Raw genomic sequence first — 10,755 nt, forward strand, 5'->3', positions numbered from 1 at the left:
TTTGGTGAGTAACAATTATGTCGTTAGAAACTATGGACCAGATTCAGAAAAGCACTCAAACATGTTTAAATCCTTTTGGAGTCGAATGAAGGGTATGTTTAAGTGCTTTGCTGAATAGGGATGGATTTAAGCAAGTGCTTAAAGTGAAGAACATGTGTATGGGCTTTCCTGAATCAGCACCTATGCTGTAAGATGGAGCTTCCTGATATATGTCACAGATACAGATAGAAAAATAAAAGGATTTGTCCCTTAAAGCAACTGCCTACTATTACATAATTTTACCTACAAAGTCCTTTCCCCCATTGGCTTGTGAATTTGCTCAAGGACATGTATGACATAACAAAGAGTTAATGTAGGCACTACTGCAGTATAAGAATAATAAATAATAAATGACATTCTTACATTTCAAACAAATTGAAAATGAAGGAAGGAGGCCAATAGAAAAAAGAAGGGGAGAAGGGTTAGGGAATGTGAAAGTTCTAAACATCAGTCAACAGTGGCCATAAAACAAAACATTTTTTAAATAAAAAATCTGAAGGATTTTGTTAGAAATGGGGAATGATGGACTGAAATGGATGTTGGGGACAGGTATAGTGTTCCAAGTCCTATGGCCTGCCTTGACAATGATGTCTGAGCACAGATTTAGGTCTGTATTTTCCAAGGAAGCATTACAGTGAGAAAGACGGCTTCTCTGGTTTCTGTTCAGCTTGTGTAAATCTTTCACCTTTTACTAAAGATTTCCATGGAGAGGAGTGTTTAGGAGTTTCTATCCAATCTTTTGAGGCTTCTCTTCAGTGAGGCTGTTATTCTGATGGGTAGGGATAGCTCAGTAGTTTGAGCATTGGCCTGCTAAACCCAGGGTTGCAGGTTCAATCCTTGAGGGGGCCACTCAAGGATCTGGGGTGAATATCTATCTGGGGATTGGTCCTGCTTTGATTTAAGCACGGGGTTGGACTCAATGACCTCCTGAGGTCCCTTTCAACCCTGATATTCTATGAATGAAGGTAAAGATGAATCTTTCTACCTTGACAAACCCAAGTCCAAGTTTCAGTGGGGGCAATAGGTCCTGCCAAAAGACAAACCTTAGATTATCAAAACCCCATCCCAAAGCTGATGCCCACTCATGTCAGAGATAACTTTAGCAGGGACAGCCATGTGTTTTCAGTCCCAGTGGGCTGTCATTATTGCAAACATGCCACTGATCCCGTGAGCAGAAGGCAAATCCCATAGACAAAGTCAGTTCAACAGGTCCTAGAAATAGAAAGACTAAGGAATAACATTTGATTTTATTAGTATCCAACAGCTGATAATGCTGGACCAAAGTGAGAAGCTGGGACATGGAAGGATGTTTTCTTTTCAGAGTGTAGAACAGAGGTCATTGCTGAAGAGGTGAGAACTCTTTTATCTCTGTAAAAGAAAGTTGCCGTTTTAAAGAGCAGGAGGGAGAGCTTTTGTTCTTCATTGTTCTGTGTTTTTCCAGATCATCCCTCATTTTGAGCTGCAACAGACAGGGAGAAGAAAAAACAAAAACAAACAAAAAAACCCTGAACCCCAACACAACGGTAGCTGCTTCAAAGCTGCTGGGATCTATGTAAATGCACACTCCAAGACGCAGGTATATTTCCCACCAAAGGAAAAAAATCAAATATTCAGTTCAGTCCAGTTCTGCTGGTATCATTCATTTTTAATGCCTGGCTTCATTCTGGTGATGGTTGTTGGTGTGAGTTGTAGCAAAGCTCTACTTCTGTCCATGACTCATTGGAAGCAAGTTGCAGATGTGCCTTTATTGTTAAGCTATTCAGGTTATTAATACCTTTTTTCCCTTTTGTTTAATAGATTATCATTTTGAAAAGGAAAATAAACCATTTTAGGATGCTTAAGTGCCCTTGAGTACAATAATACTTTACAACAGAATTAGAAACAAGGCTTAAGGAGCCAGAAACCTACCCAGTACATGATATAGTTCTAAACATATGCCCATCTTATTATTCCACTCCTTTGTAGATGTTTTCCTTTCCAATTTTCATTTGCATATCACTGGTAGTTCCCAAAAATATAGGTTTTAATAGCCATGAGTTTTGTGGGGGTATAAGACTGCTGTTTCTGCATTTTCCTAGCGAATGTGCATTTCACATTTGTTAATTTCTTTCTCTGGAATTGTGTTGCTGGGCTGAGGTCTGGAAAATTTCATATGTTGTTTCTTTGAAATGAGAGATGTCTTTTTCTGGCTGCAGTTTGGATTCTCCATAGCTCTGGAATTGGAGATAGTTGTAATGATTGTGTTTCACACTTTATTTTCTTCAGTTCACCCCTAACAGGGATCATTCCATAGCTCTCCTCTACATAAAAGGGATCACAGTGAGATTCAGTGGGGGAATGGGGTAGACAACATTTGGTCTAGAAAAACTCTGAGGTCAAGATCTTTCCTATACAGAGGATTTCCCAAAATCTTGATGTTTGTGGACCATAGTTGATTTTCTGCAATCCCAGGCTTTTGGACTGAAATAGTTCAATGTCTGTTCTGAACTTTTGCCACTCACTGGCTGCTTCCTCTTGCTTCTGTGTGCTATGCTCTATTTGATCCAGATGTTTCTCCACACGAGCTACCCAGCCATCTAGATTATTTATTTTGGAGGTCAGTCTCAATTTTGTTTTCTGATGAAGATGTTCTAGTTTAGAGGCTCTCAATTTATATGTGGAGGGATTCCAGGGGCTTTGGCATTCTTGCATGATTAGATTCAGTTAGTGGGTTCCACTGCATCCTTTTGCTGTATTAAAACTGACCTCAGCAGGGGTAATTTCAGTTTTGTAACATTTTTCAGTTCTGGCTTGGATGTATCCAAGATCTGTTCTCAGGAGATTTTAGCCCAAAATAGTGGAAATCCCATAAAAACAGCTTATGATTTTTTTTGGCTCTCAGATATTACAGTACTGGAGATATTCTGAACCCAAAGCCATGATTTTAGTTGGCCTTGAAATTGATCTCTGAGCTCTACATAAGATCAGAACAATTCCATGTAGCTTATATCTCAAACATATTTTTGACTATTCCAAATCTGCTTTAAGATGTTTCAAAACACATTGGGACAGATTTTCAAATACGATTGGTGTCCACAGCTGAGGCCAGATTTCCAAGATGCTTAGCACTCACCAGCCCTCATTGAGAACAATGCTGCAAAGTTTTTGAACTCTGATGCCTTATTGAGGTTCCTAAATGGGAACACTCTTTTGAAAACCTGGCTTCTGTTGGGGTTCTGAGCCCTTCTGAATATATTGGAAAAATTGTGCTTTGTGTAAGACAAAGGCTCAGAAATGGTTATTAAAACCATTAAAATCCCAACTAAAATCCCTTTAGTACCTGTATTCATGTATAAAATTGCATGCTTCTAAGTTATAGATCAATTATATCAAAAGAGGAGTAAAAATATGTCAGTGCATATTTCATTAAAGACCCCAAATGGTTTTGCTGAAGTATCTCTACAGGTTTCATTCATCCTGGCTCCTACTAAACCAAATTCAGGTCTACCCAGTTCTGAGGCCAGTGCAGTCTATATTGAGTTTCTGATTATTTGAAGGTGACTCAGAGATTTCCCACATAATCAGCATTCCCTCATCCTATAGCAGTCAGTTGAAATCTGTGTCAAGTTGTGCTAGACAGCTTGAAAGAAGAAATATGCGATTTCAATGCTGTACTTAAATAATTATGTAGATCAGGGCTCAAAATGAGGATCAGGCTGTGAGCCATTGCAGCTAGGAAGAAGGTAGGGCTTGATTATGAACCCCTTCAAATCAATGCTAAAACTCCTATTGACTTCAGTGATGCAAGATTAAGCTCAGAGGACCAGATCCTTATATGTATGTAATTGCTTAATTCCCAATGATTTCAATGGGAGTTAGGATCCTAAATACCTTTGAGAAACAGGGCCAGAGTGCTTCTAAAGTCTGCTTGAGCATTCCCTTGAGGGAAATCTGGCTTTCTGTCCAATGGCATTAGAAAGGATAGGCTCTGTGGAAAGCAATAAAAATGAAAGGAAAGACATGGTGAATGTGAACCAGCACATGGTTTACAACAAACCTCTTGGTTGCTTATCCAGACAATTTAAAAAATGTTAGAAAGAGCAAATAAGAGGGCAATCACAGGAAAGGAATTAGTTTGAAGAGATAGGAAGCTAGTGGCTACCAGGGCTGAAATGAAGAGCAAATCAAAATAATAGGAGTTGGAAACTGACTAAAGGTGCATCTACACTGTGTTTTAAAATCCACAGCAGCGAGTCTTAGAGCCCGGGTTGATAAATTCAGATTCGCAAGGCTCAAGTTATAGCGCTAAAATCAGCAGTGTAGACACTGCAGCTCAAGCTGTAACTCAGACTCTGAAGCTCACCCTCCTCCTTGGGCTTCAGAGTTCAAGTTCCAGTTCAAACTGCAACATCTACATAGCTGTTTGTAGTGCCATAGTGGGAACCTGAGTGTGTTGACACAGACCCTGAGACTTGCTGCTGCAGGTTTTAAAACACAGTGTAGACATACTCTAAGGGCCCAGTCCTGCAAGGATTTACTCATGTGCTTAGCTTTATGCACTCTGAGTAGTCCCATTGACTTCCATGGACATTAGGGTAGCAACCTTTTTGTAATGGAAATGATTAGTTTAGTTGAGGGTTTGGAATAAGACAGGGTTAAACAGGAGATTAAAAAATGAGAATATGTTAAATAAAATAAATGAGGGCATATTAAAAATAAAAGTGCTAAAAGTAAACTCGGAAAGGGCTAAAGCCCAAAAATATAAATATATAAGAGGAAAGAATTTAAAAAAGAAACGTTCATTTTCCCCCTTCCTTTACACTTGTTTATTTTGATTGTAAGCTCTTTGGGGCATGCTACTTATCTTATTTTATACTACCTAGAATGTTTGAGATGCTATTTAAATAAATAATTAATTACTAATGCAATGATGGCAATAGACAATCATCATCCAAGCAACTACTTGACCAAATTGAGGTCCTGAGTATTTGTTAATGATATGCTAGACCTCTAAGGGCCTAAAGCTGCAGTGAATTTGTCTCTTAGCAGAAATTCTCTGAGTGGTCTCATTCACATAAGGACATAATTATGCCTCTCCTCACAAATCACACATTTCTAATATCCTCAGAGTAATTGCAGAATTGCAGTGTTTGAGGAGTGAAGCATTCCTTTATTTTTAAAGCAGGAAGGACCTTGGAACCTTTAAAACCTTAGAACACTTACAGTGTGGCAAAAGTTTTTAGATTAATGGGAAAGGCTCAGAGGCATCAACAGTGTCTGAAAGAAGCTTAAGTAAATCTGAGTCACACTGTCAGCTACAATGCACTCTTTTCACTAGAATGAATTCTAAACAGAGGGAGAGAGAAAGCCTCCGAGGAAATCTTATCTATAGAGAGCTACTTTGTATTTTGATTTTATTTCCATTTTTATTTTTATTTTTTAACTTGTTCCAACTATTGCCTTATAATTCTTATTCAGGCTGATTCTAATTCAGCAAAATGTATGTTTTAAAAAATTGTTGCCACCAATGTTGAAAATGTTTAGCTGGCAGAGTAGATCTCATTCTTGTAAGAAGGGTTGAGCAAATCAGATAAAATAAAATAAGAATCAATCAAGCATTTGTCTAGAAGCTTTCAACCAAAGTTTCTCTGAGGTGTCGGTAAATCTAGATAATATTTTTTTCTTAGTTGTTTTTCATTTCTAGGTGCCTCTACATTTTCAGTTTCCAGCCTAGGTCAGAAGGAGAGGAGCCAAAATATCAGGAAATGTATGGGACTTATTCCAACTCTCTTCCCAGCAATTGTGTGCTTTTTCTTTTTAAGACGGAGTTTTATTTAATTAAACAGCTATATTAGTCTTATCTAATCATTACATAACAATGAGACCCTGCTGTAAGCTTAAGCTAGTCATAGCTTCACGCAGAAGTTCAGAACTCCACCTTCCAAAATGGAGAATGACCTTTTGTCTTTGCAGCCACATCTCACAGCCTTAGGCAATGACCAAAGCTGTGAGCAGGGTCATTCCAACATCCATGTACCCAGAAACCTCAGCAAGTGCAAAGGTCAAACTCAGGAGTGATAACTGGGAAAATGCAAACCATTAGAGGAAAAATAACTTAATATTAATATGCTTTATTAATGTTTAAAAGTGTAACTTTCTTAATACCATAGCGTTTACACTGCTGGCTTCAATGAATTTGGCCCTGAGTAACTGAGCATAGTTTGTTCCTCCAGGGAGGTTACTTTTTTTTAAAATGAATTACCGTTTGTAAGCTGTACTTTGATCCAGGAAGAGGAAGATAGAGCGCAGAGCTGGTAGTTCAGAGAGAGGATGAAGAGAGTGAAGTGAAAGCCATGTGGCTGTAAAAGGCATTGCACTGGTCTGCCTAGCATAGTTGAAGAAAGAGGACAGGATAATTCATTGTTACAATGTGCAAAGAACTGTGAATAAAGAAAGCTAAAACTGGGGAAACTTTAGGAACTGAAATGCTATGCAACTTTTACTGCAAGAAATCTTTGTAGGGAACTGTATACAGAGTCTGAAGACCTTAAATTTCTGAGAAACAAAATGAGTCAGTTTTAACCAAAACCTGAAATTTACTAGATTAATGGTCTGCAAAGATATGGTTTAGTACTGAGGGAAGATTGCTAATTTAAAAAGAAGAATGTTATTCAACGTATGTTGACATGTCTAATTATATGTGGGATTTATTTTCTTGAGACTAAACTGCTTTAAAAAATAACATTGGGTGTGTCTCTCTAAATGCATTTAATGTTGGAAACATGTAATTTCCACATGTGGTATCATTTAGTTGTTTTAAAAGGAACAAAACCAAATGTATCTTTTTAATACAGTTACACCGCCCCCCTCCCCACTTGATAAACATGTAGACTTGCACTTTTACAGATGATTTCAGATTATATCTATAGTGGTATCGAACTAACATTTGGCATTCAAGGTAACCATTGTCTGTCATTTGGTTGTTTATAGGTGTGAGGGGAATAAAAGAGACATGGGGCCAGATCCTGAGGGCTACACATGGCTTTATTAGCTTTCTTAACATTTCTGAACTCACTGCCTTATTAAAATTGGGAAGCAGGCATGGTACTTTCCAAATTAGGTCCTAGATGGGGAATTTTTTTGAGCACCACACTCGATCAGTCATTGCTTTCAGGATGTAACCTGATTTATGTGTTCCCAATTAATAGTGTAAAGATAAGGAACAGAACCAAGTGGAAATCTTTAAGGTTTGAATCTCTGGGGCGGTTCCAGATAATTTAAGTTAGTGGAGGACTGTGAATGACACAAGTGATAGAATTAAAGACTCTATTTAAAATAAAATAATTAGTTTAAAGCAAACAGACATTACAATATAACCATACACAGCATTCTGAGATGAAATGGTGCATCCAGGGTTGATCAGTGCATGGACAAGAAGAATGAGTATACAATCCTTTTTCTAATGGCACCTCTACGGAGGAGGAGCACGCAAATCTAAAATTACTGTACTATCCTTTTTGTAGTCAATTATAATAATACTCCTAATTAGTTAAGCCTACCTTTTACCATATCTATATTTCCGCTCTCATATTTGATCTTCCGTATCTCAAAACCCAAATATGTTCTTCTTCTTCTTCTTTATTGGCTATGAATATCCAACTTAATTTTAGCTATAATTTGTGTCAATGCAAATTTTGTGGTTATCAGTGTTCTAAAACATCCACTTAGAACCAAAACATGTTTACAACATAAGTTGGATTTATGTCCTAACTTATCTCTAGCTTGCCACTCACTTCACTTCACCTAATTCACTAGGCCTTATTATTATCAAGCCAAAATGTAGGCCCTACTTACATTTCAGCGTCTTTCTATTTAACAAAAGCAAGCACCATCCCTATAGGCTACATGGGCTTTTCACAACAAGGCATTTTTATATATTATTGTCTATATTGGATTGTCTAATACAGAGAGAGGGCATGCATGGGTTCCAGTTAAGGTACATGGAATTTCAGTCAAGTAGTAACAGCAGTTGGATGACTAGGTAGTCTGTGCACTTCTGTTCAAACTTTGTTCTCCTTGCTCTAGCTATTTCTTTGGATACTTTGAGAGTAGCATTGACCGTCCCTTCAGCTGACTAAGGCCTAATGCATATCCTTCCAGAGTCAGTCAGTATAATGGGTGTGAGTGAAGTAAAAATGTTATTTTTTAAATTGTTACAATAGTGTCAGTCACAGTATTCCATATTGTGCTGTTCATCCTTCATCACCTTTGAAAACTGGCATCAGAATCTGGCAAGCATGAAGAAAATAAAATTACTCCTGATGCAGGTGTACACATAGGTGTTCTATAACAGGGAGTACTGCCCTGTAAGGAAGTGTCCAAGGCCTCACACTGCTGTTACTGTCTGTGCCTGAGGACTGACCCATTCTCTGGGTTGTAATTCCCAGAGGGACTGATGGGAATTGTAGCAATGAGTGGTAAGGCCTACTGGGAAGTGGGATACAAGGTACAGCCATATCCTAGTGTGGGTGAGAACAGCAGCTTGGTGACAGGGCTCTCCAGTGGCTGAGGTATAGGAAGGCCCAGTGGTGATACTCCCAACTGAGAGGGAATGGGAGGAGGAGGTTGGAGAGAAGGCCTAAGAGGGCAACAGGCAAGCAAGTATAGGAAACAGCAATGGATGGTGAAGGGAAGAGTGAAACAGGCAACTCTGAAGCTGGAGTTGATGGACAAAGATGATCAAAGGGATGCAAGCCATATAAACAAAGACTGAAGGAGCTGTGTATGTTTAGTTTGGAAAAGAGGAGATTAAGGAGGGACATGATACTTGAAAGGCTGCCATAAAAAGACTGAGAAAAGTTGTTCTCTCTTGCCACAGAGGGCAGGACAAGAGGCAGTGAGTTCAAATTACAGCACAGCAGATTTAGATTAAATCTCAGGAAAAACTTCCCAACTGTGAGAACAGTAGGACAATGGAGCAGACTGCCTAGGGAGGTTGTGGAAACTCCTTCACTGGAGGTTTTCAAAAGGAGGCTGGAGAGCCATGTGTCTTGAATGGTTTAGACACCACCAAGCCTTCATCTTGGCAGGGAGTTAGACTAGATGACCCTTGTGGTCCCTTCTAACCCTATGGTTCTCTGATTCTATCACTACTAAATGTTTAGGGACTCAGAGCTAGAATTGTGGTAGAGGGTGGGCTCACATATGCCTCACTAGTGCCACCCTGAGGTAGTGTGCTGATACACATGTTTTGAGTGGTTAATCTCCCACCACCAATGGGGAAAGGACTATCTGTGGACCTTGCAACCAAGGCATAAAAGTCTAAATTAAACTGCCTAGTCACCAAGAGGAAAACCATTGCCCAATGAGAAAACTGAGGCATAGCTGCATCCTGACAGCAAGGGTTAAGGGGCCCTACTACACACCCATTCTTCGGTAATGAGCAGTGTGATAAACTCAGAACAGACAGCTACAAGAGAGGGGTAGGAATCAGTCCCAGAGGGTTAAAAGGCCCTCTTCCTTATCAACTGGGAGGCAACTACAGGTCAATCAGGTTCAGCTGAGAAAGGGTTACCAAGGTAGCAATTAGAATCAGCTGAGGGGGAGCTTCTTGAGGTTAATTAGGATCAGCTGATTCCAGCTTAGGGCTGCCTGAGACCTTTTTAAACCCTTCCCTGGGAGGAAGGAGGGGGCAGAGCAGAGAGAGAAGGAGCCCTGCTGCCAGCTGTGTTGGAGCAGCAAGACAGCGAGCCTCACTAGGAGGAAAGGCAGTACTCTCTCCCACAAGGGAGTAAAAATACTCTAAACAGGACTGGTGGAGATACAGGGAGCAGACTTCCCTTGTGTCCCAAGAGGGACCACATTACTCAAGCCTGTCTCACCAGGGCTAAAAGCAGCAGAGGCTGGGGAGACTGAGAAGGTGCCTTGCCACAGCAGTTCCATGGAAATGGGAAATATCTGAATGGGAGCTGTGTGTAACTTTCATTTCTGGGGCAGGGGAAATACACATGGGAACATGCAAAATCACACCCTAGCCAGGAGAGCCTGCAGATCGGTATTCCTAATATGTTTCAAAAGGGGCAAAATCTGAATGTTCAGTAATTATTCCCACTGCCGTTGCTTTGATAACATTGTGTTGAGGACAGTATAAATGATGACATCTTTTCAAGTTGTGTGTATGAATGCACCGCCTGTCATAATTCCTCTCTCTGATCCCGCAGTATTAAAATATGTGTCTCTTCACTCATCATGGTCATTAAATGACATCCCACATCATATGATAATTGTAATTGAAAGAAGAAAAAGAGATCTTAAAGAAATATATCTGTTATTTCTTATTGGTAATGCAGTAGTATGCAAAAGTTCCAAACTGATTGGAGACCCCTTGTACTGGGCACTGTGCAAACATCTAATGAGAAACAGCTGCTGTCCCAAAGTATTCAATATATGAGGGTCTGAATCAGGTGAGGAGAGAGAGAGCAAGCTATAACATACAAGGGGGATGATAGGCACTCATCTTTTTAGTGCCAATAAAGAATATAAATAAATACTCATCAACTATGCCTGAGATGTCTTTAACCTATTTGTTATCAGTTGGCTAATTTCTTGTATATATCTCTAGAAGGGTTATGAAAGAGAAGGTGGTGGCCTAATTTAGGAATGGCCTTCTATGCCTGAGAGGTAGAATGGAAGACAGCACAGAGATGGTTGTGGGAGAAAAGGCCATGTGGGAAGATA

General features: G+C 39.5%; 1 non-coding gene across 1 annotated transcript; it reads left to right on the top strand.

The window, feature by feature from the left end:
* Positions 1 to 686: 686 nt before the first annotated feature.
* On the top strand, positions 687 to 802 carry LOC115651762. The gene has a single exon (XR_004000432.1). It is a non-coding gene; the product is annotated as a U5 spliceosomal RNA (small nuclear RNA).
* The last annotated feature ends 9,953 nt before the right edge of the window (positions 803 to 10,755 follow it).

The sequence above is a fragment of the Gopherus evgoodei genome, chromosome 4, assembly GCF_007399415.2.
Source record: "Gopherus evgoodei ecotype Sinaloan lineage chromosome 4, rGopEvg1_v1.p, whole genome shotgun sequence".
NCBI classification, from domain to species: Eukaryota; Metazoa; Chordata; order Testudines; family Testudinidae; genus Gopherus; species Gopherus evgoodei.